The 16,406-nt window shown below is 46.5% G+C and overlaps 1 protein-coding gene across 2 annotated transcripts in view; it reads left to right on the top strand.

Annotated features, from left to right (window-relative positions):
• CAPRIN2 (caprin family member 2) overlaps positions 1 to 16,406 on the top strand; it is a 743,926-nt gene that overhangs the window by 642,346 nt on the left and 85,174 nt on the right. The gene's annotated exons all lie outside the window — the stretch shown is intronic.

The following is a 16,406-nucleotide window of genomic DNA, read 5'->3' as shown; positions in this document are numbered from 1 at the left end:
TTGTGTGTGTGCTCCTTTTGAGCCTTTACATAATCGTCCTGCTCATCATCAAAACAGCCTTCTTAGTGGCGATTACATCTGCCAGGAGAGTAAGTGAGATGCAGGCGTAATCATCAAAACCACCATATCTCACAATATATCCTGATAAGGTAGTCATCAGAACTCGTGCCTCTTTCCTCCCTAATATGGTGAAACCTTTCCATCTGGGTCAGTACATCACCCTGCCCACCTTCTTTGCTCCACCACATCCCTCTAAAGAAGTAGAGCGTCTCCACCGTCTGGACCCAAAAAGAGCATTGCCGTTCTACCTTGATGGCACAAAAGAGTTCCAGGTGGATGACCAACTCTTTGGAGGGGTACATTGGAGCAATGAAGGGTCGGGCAGTCCAGAAACTAACCATTGCGTGTTAAGTCATTGTCTGTAATAAAATCTGCTACGCATTGGCTTAGAAGCAGCCTCCTGAAGGCTTGAGAGCTCACTCTACAAGAGGGAAAGCTGCTACCACAGCATTAGCTTGAGGCATGCCGATTCTAGACATCTGCCAGGTGGCAACATGGGCTTTCTTGCCCACGTTCGCAAGACACTACTGCCTGGATAGCCAGGTGAGAAGAGAGGGGCATTTTGCTCGCTCGGTCTTACAGGACTTCCTTGTGTAAAGTATATGTTCGCAGTCCACTGCCAGGAGGTTATGGCTTGGGTATCTATTCTAAGGTAAGGAATCTGCAGCTCGAAGTCTCTATCAGATGAAAGAGTTACTTACCTGAGATGACAAATTATCTGGCAGAGACTCTTATCTAGCTGTAGATTACTTAAACCCACCCAGGCCTCCCCACTCTGTGGATATATACTATGTCTTTTCAGATTTTTACCCTTTCTCCAGGGCATGTCATTTTGCTCAGACAATCAGAAAAAAGTTGGTTCTTCCATGACTCTGTGCTTCTGGAGTGGGAAGTTGTGGAAAAGAACTGACGTACATGTGCTGGGGTGGTGCCTATATAGAAGGTTGTGACGTCACAGACCGCTCCAACGACGCTGATGATGCCACACAGAGACGGACGACGCAGGCAGATCCGAACAATGCCACCCAATGGCGCGCGCAGGGTACTGCTTAGCAGAAAAATATCAGATTCGAAGCAGACGCAAGGGAATTCTAAGATAGGAAATCTGCAGCTAGATAGTCTCTACCAGATAATTAATTACCGAAGTAACTTGTTCGAATAGTGTTGGAAAATGCCACTGTTGGCATGGTCACCAGCCACTTTTTGCCTAGAGTTGAGGCCAGCTTTGATTGGAAGTGTGCTGGGACCCTGTTAACCAGGCCCCAGCACCAGTGTCCTTTCCCTAAAACAGTAACTTTGTTTCCATATTTGGCACAGCACTGGCACACAGTTAAGTCCCTTGTAAAAGGTACCCCTGGTACCAAGGGCCCTGTGGCCAGGGAGGGTCCCTAAGGGCTGCAGCATGTATTATGTCACCCTCAGGGACCCCTCACTCAGTGCATGCACCCTGCTTTGCAGCTTGTGTTTGCTGGTGGGGAGAAAAGACGGTCGCTATGGCAGCCCCCTCGGAGTGCCATGCCCACAAACTACTGTCTGTGGCATAGGTAAGTCACCACTCTAGCGGGCCTTACAGCCCTAAGGCAGGGTGCACTATATCACAGGTGAGGCCATAGCTGCCTGAGCAATATGCCCCTCCATTGTCCAAGTCAGTTCTTAGACATTGTAAGTGCAGGGTAGCCATACTGAGTATATGGTCTGGGAGTTTGTTATTATGACCTCCACAGCCCCGTAATGGCTACACTGAATGGTGGGAAGGTTGGTATCAAACATTTCAGCACAATAAACCCACACTGATGCCAGTGTGGGATTTATTGAAAAATGCACACAGAGGGCATCTTAGAGATGCCCCCTGTATGTTAGCCCAACTGCTAGTGCAAGACTGACAGGTCTGTGCCAGCCTGCCACTTCCAGATGAGTTTCTGACCACATGGGGTGAGTGCCTGATCTGATCAGAGCCTGCACTCCCTCCTGCAGGAACTGCAACACCTGGCAGTAAGCCTCAAAGGCTCAAGCCTGGTGTTACAATGCCCCAGGGCACTCCAGCTAGTGGAGATTGACCCCCCCTCCCAGACAAGCCCCCACTTTTGGCAGCAAGTCTGGAGGGATAATGAGAAAAACAAGGAGTCACCCTCCAGCCAGGTCCACCCGTAAGGTGAAGAGAGCTGAAGTGACCCCCTCCTTGAGAAATCCTCCATCTTGCTTTTGGAGGATTAGGACCAATAGGGATGTGATGTGCTCCACTCCTCAGAGGGAGTGGGCACAAAGAATGTAGCTACCCTCAGGGACAGTAGCAACTCTAACACACCCCTAAATTTAGTATTTAGGGGCAACCCTGAACCCAGCTCTTCAGATTTCCCGACGACCTCAAGAAAGGACTGCTGAGCTGAAAACCCCACAGAGAAGACAAGGAGACGACAAATGACTTGGCTCCAGCCCTCCTGGCCTGTCTCCCGCTTCAAAGACCCTGCAACCAAAAAGCAACACGTTCTACAGGACCAGCAACCCCTGAAAAGCCTCCAGGGGACTGCCTGCATCACTGAGGACGAAGAACTCCTGTGGACAGCGGCTCTGCCCGACCAGAAGAAGACATCCATCTTAAAGGGACTCCCACCTCACTCCAGAAGCGTGAGTCCCCACTACTCTGCACCTGACGCCCCTGGCCCATGTCCAGAGAAAACCAACTATCCAGAGAGGGACCCCCAGGTGACTTAGACCTGTCCACCCTGGGCTGACCTCTCTGCACCCCCACGACAACGGCTGCAGAGGAAATCCCGAGGACCCTCCTGACCGCGACTGCCCAGGATAAAGGTATCCGACGCCTGGAGAAGCACTGCACCCGCAGCTCCCATGCCCATGAGAAACTGACCACCAGTGCAGCAGCGACCAGCAGGCGGCCCTCACCCTTCCCCAGTTGGTGGCTTGCCCGAGAGGTCCCCCTGTGCCCTGCCTGAAGCTCCTAAGTGACCCTCGGGTCCCTCCATAGAGTTCTATTGAGAACCCAACGCCCTGTGTGCACATTACAACTGGCCACCCCCGTGCCGCTGAGGGTGTGGTTTATGTGCCTACTTGGGACCCCTCCAGTACTTCTCCAAACCCCCCTGGTCTGCCCTCCAACAACGTGGGTACTTATCTGCAAGCAGACTGGAACAGAGTATACCCCCTGTCTCCATAGGTGCCCATGTTATTTTGGCTCCTGTTTGAACTCTGCACCTGACCGGCCCCGTGTTGCTGGTGCTGAGGATTGCCTTGGACCCCCAACGGCGGGCTACCTATGCCCCGGAGATGAACCCGTAAGTGTGGTACTTACCTCTGAAACAGTACTTATCTCCCCCAGGAACTGTTGAAAATTGCACTGTCCACTTTCAAAATAGCTTTTTGCCATTTTTATGAAAACTGTGTACAATATTGAATCTATTCCGAATCTCAACTATTACTATGCAAAGTACCTTTCATTTAATGTACTTACCTGCTAAATGAACCTTGTGCTTCTAAAAATAAATTAACAAAAGAATATTTTTCTACATAAAAACCTATTGGCCTGGAGTGAAGTCATTGAGTGTGTTTTCACTTATTGCTTGTGTGTGTACAACAAATGCTTAACACTACCCTCTGATAAGCCTAACTGCTCGACCACACTACCACAAATAGAGCATTAGTATTATCTATTATTGCCTCTGTCAAGCCTCTTGGGGAACCCCTGGAGTCTGTGCACACTATATCTCACTTTGATGTAGCATTTATAGAACCAGCTTCCTACAAATAACTTTTTAAGTTTTCTAGAAAGCTGGCTAATGTACACTCCTCCACTTGGACATGGCATCAGATAAATCACATTATTTGAATCTAAAGTTAAACAAGCATTTGCAATGCAGTGGTCTCACGTTTGCTTGAGTTAGTTATTAGCATTGTAAACTCCTAACCAGACTTTTCTTGCCACATAAATTGAAAATTTTAAGTAAAACAATTTCACATAACTAACTGGACTTATCTTGCTATATAAACTGAAAAGTAAAAGTTTCACATAAGCGAGCCAACGGCGGCCATCAGCACAAAGCAGACAAACATAGGAAAATAAAAGTGCAATTATCAATGTAACCGGCAAAAGTGCAATTACCTATGTAACAGGATCGATGTCATGCAAAGCACTCGCCTACTGCCCAGGGAGATCGCGTTGTGAAATAAAGAGAAAAAGTAGTCTAGAAAACAGACGAAAAACATTGCGCTTCGTATGTTTTCAGTAGTTGGTGCACTCGAGGAGGGCTAAACACCCGAAAACGCATGATGTATGCGTGCCTCCCACTAGTGAAAGCAAGCAGATTTTAAAAGGCAAGCCCACAAACCAATCAAAGTGACTGACGTGACATGGGTGTGGTTAGAACCTCAAAGAGAGATTACAACCGGGGACGGAGCGCTTTGCGCTTGCCCCTAAAAATAAGCGAAAGCTTAGTGACAGCCTCTTATACAGTCCATACTAGCCAAGTATGCAGTTCTGGGACAGCTTTATAGAGAGCGTCAAGCACAGCTTACTGACAGCCCCACGCACAGCCTATGCACACAGCTAACTTTTCAACTCCAGGTAGAATATTAGCAATGAGCATGTGCAGGGGAGGCTTTTTATATTATTAATGAAGACACCCAAACATAAAGGCACAATCCGTTCTGAGTGGCTATCTATTCCATCTGTTTAAATGGCAGCCTGCACAAGTGCACTGTGCTCTGATGAGAGCGTGTGTGCTCAACAGCCTTATTATGAATGCGCTAGAAAGCCCATCTTGCCCACCACCAGCTCAGGGACGCTTATCCCAGGATTAATTATAGCTATCAGATGTTAAAAGGCTTCAGGAATGACAAAAATCTTCATTGAAGTCTGCTGCTTTCTTAAAGTAGCAACCGTTATGCTCTCATGTCCAGACGCTCACAACTTGTCATTAGGTTTAGGAAAGGGATTTTGCTGGAAAATGCAACCACAAGATCCATAAAATAAAGAAAACGTTTGTATGAATCTTCACCTTGTGATTCCAACAGGGAAAGAGCAGTGCTATAAAAAAAGAAGCGGCTGCAGTTTATCTGCCTGAAGTCAGATTTCACAGATTATTGAAGAGCCAAGCCTTTTGTTTTTTTCAAAAAGACCTTTGAACAGAGATATGAGGTGTCTGCTTCCCACGCTGCAGCCATACAAGATGTCATTTCCAGTCCTTTAAGTTTCATACTGCACACGCTATATGCAGTACGCAGCTTCTCTGTAAGCCACGAGTCTGACTGGAGCTGGAAATAGTGTCCTACATGACTGCAGCGTGGGAAGCAGACACTTTGAGTCAGTTCTATAAAGTATCCCCACATTTTCTCCTCCAAAATAAGCCTCTTAACATTCCTCACCAGCAATGCTCTAACAATTTAAGTACCTGCACTCCCTTCTAAGACTGTACTTCTCCTGTGTGCGCACTGGGCGGGTTTCTAATGTTGATTCCCATGAATGTGGGAGTGTCATGGAGGCGGACGGGACAAGAATCAATATGCAGGGGGAGGGAGTTACGGATGGCCCAACAGCAACAAGAGGAAGAGGAAGGGGAAGCAACGAGATGACGGAGCAAAGAATGAAAAAAAACACAATGAATAAAATTTAAATCGAATTGAAGGCCATCTTATTTAGTGTTTACTTCTCTAACTTCAATGTGTTTTCCTTCCTGCAAGAGAAAAGCCTTTCTTGTGACTGCAGTGCAACCAAGCGTTCGCCGACAGATTTAACTTAATGTCATAAACCTCCCTATTGTATACATGGCGAATGGCACTCGGCAGGCTAAAGCACCAAAGATGCTGCTTCCCTGCTGCTCCTTATCTAGCGACCCAAAAAGAATAATACCAAGGATTAGAAAATAGAAAGTACAGTTCTGTGTGTTGTTTCTCTGCATTCTTAAAGACGGCTAGGAATGCTGGTTCCACTTATTTAAAGCAGCGAGGGGCACGAGGGCACAGGAAGATTGGAGGTGTACTAAAATGCCAGCAGCCATGTGTGAGCTGTTGGGGTGGGAGGTGGCACAGACAGATGAAGTTATTTACGAATATAATTAAAATTAAGAACTCGGCAGGCAGGCGATCGACAACAAGCTTGGAGGAGATTGGTAGCCTCTGGCTCAAAAAGCACTCAGAGTTACAAGAAAAAAATAGTCCCTGACACAGATGCTTTAATGGGAAATTGAAAGGGCACAAGTACTGAGGGCGTGCTCCATGGGAGTAGACAAAGGAGGAGAAGGTGGGACAAAGAGGAAAGATTAACCACTAAGAAGCAAGGATTTTTAAAGGACACTCACATAAGCAAATGGGAAGCAGGGGTGGAGTTGAAGCCCACAAAGAAGTATATACTGAAGTATATACAAGAGGTCTCAAATGCTCAACCTAAAAATGAATTTGCTTCTTTCTCACTATGACTATCACAGTAAAAAACCAGAAGCTTTCAATGACCAATGTTTATATATAGTATAGATAGGGTCTCAAAAGATCCAGCGGGATTCTCTTGCACAACAAGTGTAGGAAGTTGGCTCTGTATGTACTATTTCAAAGTAAGGAATAGTATGCCCAGAGTCCAAGGGTTCCCCTTAGAGGTAAGATAGTGGCAAAAATAGATCATTCTAATGCTCTATGTTGTGGTAGTGTGGTCGAGCAGTAGGCTTATCAGAGGGTAGTGTTAAGCATTTGTTGTACACACACAGGCAATAAATGGGGAGCACACACTCAGAAAATTCCAGGCCAATAGGTTTTTATATAGAAAAATATATTTTCTTAGTTTATTTTAAGAACCACAGGTTCAAGATTTACAAACAATACTTTAAATGAAAGGTATTTCACTTAGGAACTTTAGGAAGTTTGAATTAGCAAAATAGCATATACAGTTTTCACACAAATGGTAATAAGCTATTTTAAAACTGGACACAGTGCAATTTTCAACAGTTCCTCGGGGAGGTAAGTGTTTGTTAGTTTTGCAGTTAAGTAAACCACCTACAGGGTTCAAAGTTGGGTCCAAGGTAGCCCACCGTTGGGGGTTCAGAGCAACCCCAAAGTTACCACACCAGCAGCTCAGGGCCGGTCAGGTGCAGAGGTCAAAGTGGTGCCCAAAACACATAGGCTTCAATAGAGAAGGGGGTGCCCCGGTTCCAGTCTGCCAGCAGGTAAGTACCCGTGTCTTCGGAGGGCAGACCGGGGGATTTTGTAGGGCACCGGGGGGGGGGGGGACACAAGTCACCACAAAGTACACCCTCAGCGGCACGGGGGCTGCCGGGTGCAGTGTGCAAACATGCGTCGGGTTTGCAATGGAGTTCAATGGGAAACCAAGGGGTCTCTTCAGCGAAGCAGGCAAGAGGGGGGCTTCTCGGGAGCCACCACCTGGGCAAGGGAGAGGACCACCTGGGGGTCGCTTCTGCACTGGAGGTCGGATCCTTCAGGTCCTGGGGGCTGCGGGTGCAGTGTCTTTACCAGGCGTCTGGTTCTTTGAAGCAGGCAGTCGCGGTCAGGGGGAACCTCCTGGATTCCCTCTGCAGGCGTCGCTGTGGGGGCTCAGGGGGGTTAACTCGGGCTACTCACGGGCTCGCAGTCACTGGGGAGTCCTCCCTGTAGTGTTGGTTCTCCACAAGTCGAGCCGGGGCGTCGGGTGCAGAGTGCAAAGTCTCACGCTTCCGGCAGGAAACGTGTGTTCTTTAAAAGTTGCTTCTTTGTTGCAAAGATGTTTCTTCTTGGAGCAGAGCCGCTGTCCTCTGGAGTTCTTGGTCCTTTTAGATGCAGGGTAGTCCTCTGAGGCTTCAGAGGTCGCTGGACCCTGTGGAACGCGTTGCTTTTGCAGTTTTTCTTGAAGTGGGGAGACAGGCCGGTGGAGCTGGGGCCAAAGCAGTTGGTGTCTCAGTCTTCTCTGCAGGGCTTTCAGGTCAGCAGTCCTTCTTCGTCTTCAGGTTGCAGGAATCTAGTTAGCTAGGTTCTGGGAGCCCCTAAATACTCGATTTAGGGGTGTGTTTAGGTCTGAGGCGTTAGTAGCCAATGGCTACTAGACCTGAGGGTGGCAACACCCTCTTTGTGCCTCCTCCCCGAGGGGAGGGGGGCACATCCCTATCCCTATCCCTATTGGGGGAGTCCTCCATGCAGATGGAGGATTTCTAAAAGTCAGTCACCTCAGCTCAGGACACCTTAAGGGCTGTCCTGACTGGCCAGTGACTCCTCCTTGTTTTTCTCATTATCTCCTCCGGCCTTGCCGCCAAAAGTGGGGCCGTGGCCGGAGGTGGCGGGCAACTCCACTAGCTGGAGTGCCCTGGGGTGCTGTAACAAAGGGGGTGAGCCTTTGAGGCTCACCGCCAGGTGTTACAGTTCCTGCAGGGGGAGGTGAGAAGCACCTCCACCCAGTACAGGCTTTGTTACTAGCCACAGAGTGACAAAGGCACTCTCCCCATGTGGCCAGCAACATGTCTGGTGTGTGGCAGGCTGCTAAAACTAGTCAGCCCACACTGGAAGTCGGGTATGGTTTCAGGGGGCATCTCTAAGATGCCCTCTGGGGTGTACTTCACAATAAAATGTACACTGGCATCAGTGTGCATTTATTGTGCTGAGAAGTTTGATACCAAACTTCCCAGTTTTCAGTGTAGCCATTATGGTGCTGTGGAGTTCGTGCATGACAGACTCCCAGACCATATACTCTTATGGCTACCCTGCACTTACAATGTCTAAGGTTTTGCTTAGACACTGTAGGGGCATAGTGCTCATGCACTTATGCCCTCACCTATGGTATAGTGCACCCTGCCTTACGGCTGTAAGGCCTGCTAGAGGGGTGACTTATCTATGCCATAGGCAGTGTGAGGTTGGCATGGCACCCTGAGGGGAGTGCCATGTCGACTTAGTCATTTTCTCCCCACCAGCACACACAAGCTGGCAAGCAGTGTGTCTGTGCTGAGTGAGGGGTCTCCAGGGTGGCATAAGACATGCTGCAGCCCTTAGAGACCTTCCCTGGCATCAGGGCCCTTGGTACCAGGGGTACCAGTTACAAGGGACTTACCTGGATGCCAGGGAGTGCCAATTGTGGAAACAAAGGTACAGGTTAGGGAAAGAACACTGGTGCTGGGGCCTGGTTAGCAGGCCTCAGCACACTTTCAAATCATAACTTGGCATCAGCAAAGGCAAAAAGTCAGGGGGTAACCATGCCAAGGAGGCATTTCCTTACAACAAGTCTTACTGAAAACAACATTTTTGAATACAGAAAGATGCAGGGCCCTTGTCCATGCAATGTGGCATGGTTCATCGGGTCTTTAGCTGCCTCAAGTGGGCAAGATCAGTATTTGTGCTGTCTCGCACAAAGACTTAACACACTTTAAGGGAGCTATTTTAGAACTGTTTTAATGGGCCTTTAAGTATAAAAGGACAGGATGCAACCCTTAGTGTCTACTAATTTACAGGTTTCAATCCTAGTGTAGCTGTGTCTTTTCATGAAGACTGAGCGGCCCATAATTCCCAACACTGGGTCAGACAACCGATGGATGTCGAGAAGTGTGCGGTCTTGATCAAACACACTGTGGTTACCTTGCCCTAAATATGAAAAAGGGTGCTACCCTTTCTGGATCCACAATAGACCTGTAGCAAAGCATAAACAAAGTGCATTTTCCTTCAAATGACTGTCGGAAGGGTACATTGTCACCCCACAGAAGATCTCTAATGTTCCTGTACTTGCTAGCAGTCAGGACAAAGGTCTCTAAAAGACAATCCAGGGCTTCACACAGGTTTAAAGATTAGTCAGCCAAAAAGGCAGAACGTTCAGTGTTTAGAATGCCAGTTTTTGTTTTTTAAAGTAGCATGAACGTGTTGTTAAAGCGACATTCTTACCTTGGCCCTAGAAGAAAAGTGCCTGTTGGCGGGAGCTGCCATCACCTAGTTAGATAAGGTAAAGATAATGCGTATTCGCTGTAATCATTTGTGCTTCCCTTCCTCAAAAAGGGTCGAAGGCAGATGACCTACCTGTGACATTATTCTTCCGCCTGAAGTTTGCCTTATACATTAAATGGCCCTTCCCCAGCAGGCGGATGAAAGTCTTATTTATGTCCTATTCATTTTTTTTTTAGCAGTTCATGCGTAAACTACAAGGTTTCTTTTAAATGACCGATAATTCCATTGACTTGGTGTTTGTAATTTGGTTAGAGTTCCAGTGGTGGTGACCCCTAGTCTCCAGTAAATGCAGGGCAGTTTGCAATGCTGTGCCGCAATGTAGTTTGGGTTTGATATGAAGACCTGGTGTCCGCATTGAAAAAATGGTCTCAATTTACATGTTGATTTTGAAATGCATTTGTGTAATTATACGTAACAGCTGCATTTATTAAGATTTTTAGCAGCATGAAACCTGAAACCGGAGAACTTCCTCGTCACATTTGTGATTTCCTAATCTTTGGAATGATTGAACTGTGTTTTTTGATGTCGTTATGCAAAGTATTATGCTGGATGGCTGTGGCGTTCTTAATCCATTCTTCTCTTGTGCTGTAGTTGTTTTTTTGAGGGCATCCTGTTATTAAATAAAAAAAAAGTTTGTCAAATTTGCCACTAGTGTTTTGTTCACACAGCTGCAAACTTCAGAATGTTCTAAAGCAGATAATTTAACGGTTAGAATTCTGATCACCTTAAATTGCGAGTGTGTGTGTGTGTGTATATATATGTATGTGTGTATAATATATATATATATATATATATATATATATATATATATATATATATATATATATATATATAAATATTTAGATATATATCTGTTCGATCGCATGTGTAGCTGCAGATACACATGCTGTGCACTGTTCCTGCCATCTAGTGTTGGGCTCGGAGTGTTACAAGTTGTTTTTTTTCGAAGAAGTCTTTTCGAGTCACGGGACCGAGTGACTCCTCCCTTTCGGCTCCATTGCGCATGGGCGTCGACTCCAACTTAGATTGTTTTCTTTCCGCCATCGGGTTCGGACGTGTTCCTCTTCGCTCCGTAATTCGAATCGGGAAAACTTAGAAAATCATCGAAATCCGTCGGTATTGTTTGCGTTCGGGACCGGTTTAGTATTAACACATCGGCACCGACAACAAGACCGCTTCGGCGGCCCTTCGAGGGTTCCGCACTTAACCAAGGTCTGGTTGGCCCGACCACACCTGTCGTCGAAGACTCATGGACTGGACCCCCTTCCGTTTTGTCAGACGTGTCACGCCAAGTATCCTTATACAGACCAGCATCGGGTCTGTAACCTGTGTTTATTGCATGAACACAGAGAGGATACTTGTGAGGCCTGCAAAGCGTTTCGATCCAAGAAGACCCTAAGAGATTGACGCGCAAGACGGTTACAGATGGCGTCGAAGCAGACACAACACAACACCTCGACGTCGAGGAAGAAGAAACGAAAAGATCCATTCAGGGTTCGGACTCTGATGACTCCGACAGGGATCGGCCATTGATGGCTGCGCCAAAAGTGAGTACACCTGCCCCGTCCCACACCCAAGGTCAGATAAAAAAAAACAAAAGGCCTCTGGGACGCCACTGCCGGAAGGCCATTGCTCGACCCACAGGAAAGGCGGGGACCAAATAACATCTGCACCGAAAAAGGCCAAAATATTGCCGAAGACTTCCGACTCTGGTCGAGAAACCGGCACCGAAAAGAGTCGACATCAAGTGGTCGAGTCGAGCAAGCCTCGGAAAAGCCTCTCGGAACCGAGAAAGACAGTTTCCATCGGGGTTTCGGTACCGAAAAAAAACGGCTTCAGAGCCGAAAAAGACTTCCTACTCGAAAGAGCAGGGGCTCTCTCAACAGCTCAAGGAAAGGCACGGATTTGAGCAGGAACTGGATTTGGAAGAGCTTGACCAAACTCAACCAAGGCTACAAATCCAGAAAGACACAGGGAAAATACAAACCATCTCTCCACTCAAATTCAAAAGAAAACTGGCTTTTCATGAGACTGAGATGCAACCAAAAGCCAAGGTGGTTAGAGAAAAGTCACCACAAACGTCCCCACTTCAATCACCACAGCTGTCACCAGTGGGTACACCAATGGCACAGTCACCCACACATACTGGGATGACACAGGACGATGCGGACCCCTGGGATCTATACGGCCCACCAGTTTCGGACAACAGTCCAGAGTGTTATCCAACAAAACCTTCAGCTCCAGAGGATAGCACGTCCTAGACGCAGGTACTGGCCAGAGCAGCAACATTTCACAATGTAACAATGCACTCCGAACCAGTGGAGGATGACTTCCTGTTTAACACTCTGGCGTCCAGGCATGCTTCGTACCAAAGCCTGCCAATGTTACTGGGCATGCTTAAACATGCACAACAGGTTTTCCAAGAACCAGTAAAAGGGAGAGCCATCACGCCAAGGGTCGAGAAAAAATGTAAACCCCCCTGTGTTTATTACACAACAACTCCCTCCGGACTCAGTGGTAGTGGGGGCTGCAAGAAAACGGGCAAATTCAGTCTTCAGGGGATGCGCCACCCCCTGATAAGGAAAGTCGTAAATTTGACGCAGCAGGGAAAAGTGGCATCGCAAGCGGCCAATCAGTGGCTATTTGCCAACTCAAAAGCCCTCCTTGCCCGCTACGACAGAGCACATTGGGACGAGATGCAAGACATCATCCAACATCTACCGAAAGAGCATCAAAAACGTGCCCAACAAGTGGTGGAAGAAGGACAGGCCATATCAAACAACCAGATCCGCTCTGCACTAGACTCTGCTGATACAGCTGCACAGACTGTCAATACAGCAGTCACAATTAGAAGGCATGCATGGCTGCGAAGTTCCGGTTTTAAACCATAGATACAGCAGGCGGTATTGAATATGCCGTTCAGTCAACATCAGCTATTCCGGCCGGAGGTGGACACCGCAATAGAAAAAATGAAGAACCGGCCAAAGCCATGGGCGCGCTCTACTCCTCTCAATACAGGGGAACATTTAGGAAACCACAGTTTAGGGGAGGGTTTAGACAGCAACCCTCAGAACCATCCACCTCCCAAACAAAACCCACTTACCAATCTCAGTACCAGAGAGGGTGGTTTTGTGGTTCCTACAGAGGACAGTTCCCAAGAGGAAGAGGGAAATTTCAGCCTGCCAAGCAAACCCCTAGTAGCAAGCAGTGACTTCAATGTCACACTTCCCCAACACATATCACCGGTTGGAGGGGGGGGGGGAGATTAACAAAATACCGCAATTGGGCGCACATTACCACGGACACATGGGTTCTGTCAATTATCCAACATGGTTACTGCATAGAGTTCACAAGATTCCCTCCAGATGTTCCCCCGAGAACGCACAAAATGTCAATAGAACACTTAAACCGATTACAAATAGAGGTCCAAGCACTACTAGCAAAACAAGCCATAGAACTGGTACCTTATCACCAGAAAGGAACAGGGGTTTACTCTCTGTATTTCCTTATTTCAAAGAAAGACAAAACGTTAAGGCCTATTCTAGATCTCAGAACGTTAAATCTCTTCATCAAATCAGATCATTTCCACATGGTAACACTCCAGGACGTAGTTCCCTTACTAAAACAAGGGGAATACATGGCAACACTGGATCTAAAAGATGCGTATTTTCACATACCCCTTCATCCATCTCACAGGAAATACCTCAGGTTTGTAATACAAGGCAAACATTACCAATTCAAAGTGTTGCCATTCGGAATAACACCGGCCCCCAGGGTATTTACAAAATGCCTAGCTGTAGTAGCTGCTCATATAAGGAGACATCACATGCATGTATTCCCGTATCTAGACGATTGGCTAATAAAAGCCAACACTCAACAACCATGTCAAATTCACACGCAATATGTAATAGATACTCTACACAAACTAGGGTTTTATATAAATTACCAAAAATCTTATTTACAACCATCCCAAATACAGCAATACTTGGGAGCAACACTCAACACGCAAAAAGAAATTGCCACTCCAAGTCCACAAAGAGTTAAATCGTTTCAAAATATAAGATCAAGCATGCAGCCAAACCAACAATACACGGTCAGGTTTGTGATTAAACTACTAGGCATGATGTCCTCATGCATAGCTATTGTCCCAAACGCAAGACTACACATGCGGCCCTTACAACAGTGCCTAGCAAGACAATGGACGCAGGCACAGGGTCAACACCAAGATCTAGTGTTGATAGACCGCCAAATACACTCTTCGCTTCAATGGTGGAACCCTGTAAATTTAAACAAAGGGCGGCTTTTTCAGGACCCAGTGCCTCACGCCATTATCACAATAGACGCCTCCATGATTGGGTGGGGAGCACACCTCAACAATCACAGCATACAAGGTCAATGGGACAGTCAACAAAAACAACTTCACATAAATCACTTAGAACTGCTAGCAGTATTTCTAGCACTAAAAGCCTTTCAACCCCTTCTTGCCCACAAACACATTCTTGTCAAGACAGACAATATGACGACACTGTATTATCTAAACAAACGGGGGGGGGACACACTCGTCACAACTGTCTCCTAGCACAAAGAATTTGGCATTGGGCAATTCACAACAACATTCACCTGATAGCACAATATATACCAGGCATTCACAATCACTTAGCCGACAATCTCAGTCGAGATCACCAGCAAACTCACGAGTGGGAAATACATCCCCAGATTCTACAAGATTACTTCTACCGCCGGGGGGACACCAAACATAGATCTGTTTGCAACAAAACGCAAAATGCCAAAACTTTGCGTCCAGGTACCCACACCCTCAGTCCAAGGGCAATGCTCTATGGATCAGCTGGTCAGGGATATTTGCTTACGCTTTTCCCCATCTCCCGCTCATTCCTTTTCTGGTCAACAAACTGAGTCAAAACAAACTCAAGCTAATACTCATAGTACCAACGTGGGCTCGCCAACCTTGGTACACCACACTGTTGGACTTCTCGGTAGTACCGCACATCAAACTACCAAACAGACCAGATCTGTAAACACAACACAAACAGATCAGCCACCCGAATCCAGCATCGCTCAACCTAGCAATCTGGCTCCAGAAGTCTTAGAATTTGGATATCTAAACCTTTCAAATGAGTGTATGGAGGTGATTAAACAAGCAAGAAAACCCACAACAAGGCATTGTTATGCTAATAAATGGAAAAGGTTTGTTTTCTACTGCCAGGCAAATCAAATTACGCCGCTCGACGCCTCCATACAAAACATTGTAAGTTATTTACTACACTTACAAATATCAAATCTAGCTTTTTCTTCCATTAAAATCCATCTCACTGCAATATCTGCTTATCTGCAGATTAAACATACAAAATCGCTTTTTAGAATCCCAGTTATTAAAGCCTTTATGGAAGGACTAAAAAGAATTATACCCCCAAGGACACAACCAGTACCTTTGTGGAATCTTAATATTGTACTGACACGACTCATGGGTCCACCATTTGAACCCATGCATTCTTGTCAAATGCAATTCTTGACTTGGAAAGTAGCCTTTCTAATAGCCATCACTTCACTACGAAGAGTTAGCGAAATACAGGCGTTTACTATCCAAGAACCCTTTATACAAATACACAAACATAGTGGTTCTCCGTAGAAATCCAAAATTTTTACCTAAAGTCTTATCACCGTTTCATCTAAACCAAACAGTAGACCTCCCAGTCTTCTTTCCACAACCAGACTCGGTAGCAGAAAGGGCACTGCATACATTAGACATAGAGTGCTAATGTATTACATAGACAGAACAAAAGCATTTCGTAAAACAAAACAATTGTTCGTAGCTTTCCAAAAAACCCATGCAGGTAACCCTATATCCAAACGGGGCATAGCCAGATGGATAGTCAAATGCATTCAGACCTGTTACCGTAAAGCTAAAAGAGAATTACCCATTACACCAAGGGCACACTCCACTAGAAAGAAAGGTGCCACAATGGCTTTTCTAGGTAATATACCAATGACAGAGTTGTAAGGCAGCCACCTGGTCTACACCCCGTACATTTACTAGGCATTACTGTGTAGATGTGTTGGCAACACAAGCCACAGTAGGACAGGCTGTATTAAGAACATTATTTCAAACAACTTCAACTCCTACAGGCTGACCACCGCTTTTGGGAGGGTTACTGCTTTGTAGTCTATGCACAGCATGTGTATCTGCAGATACACATGCCATCGAACGGAAAATGTCACTTACCCAGTGTACATCTGTTCGTGGCATGTTGCGCTGCAGATTCAAATGCGCCCTCCCACCTCCCCGGGAGCCTGTAGCCGTTTTAATTGCATGTAAATTGTATATATGTAAATAAATATTCCTTTACTACATGCTATGTACATACATATCTACTCCATTGCATGGGCATCTTTAGTATCCTTACTTTACCAACTCCTAC

The sequence above is a fragment of the Pleurodeles waltl genome, chromosome 4_1 (assembly GCF_031143425.1).
Source record: "Pleurodeles waltl isolate 20211129_DDA chromosome 4_1, aPleWal1.hap1.20221129, whole genome shotgun sequence".
Classification (NCBI taxonomy): domain Eukaryota; kingdom Metazoa; phylum Chordata; class Amphibia; order Caudata; family Salamandridae; genus Pleurodeles; species Pleurodeles waltl.
The sequence above is the reverse complement of the archived record's forward strand: the minus strand, read 5'-3'. Positions and strand labels throughout refer to the sequence as shown.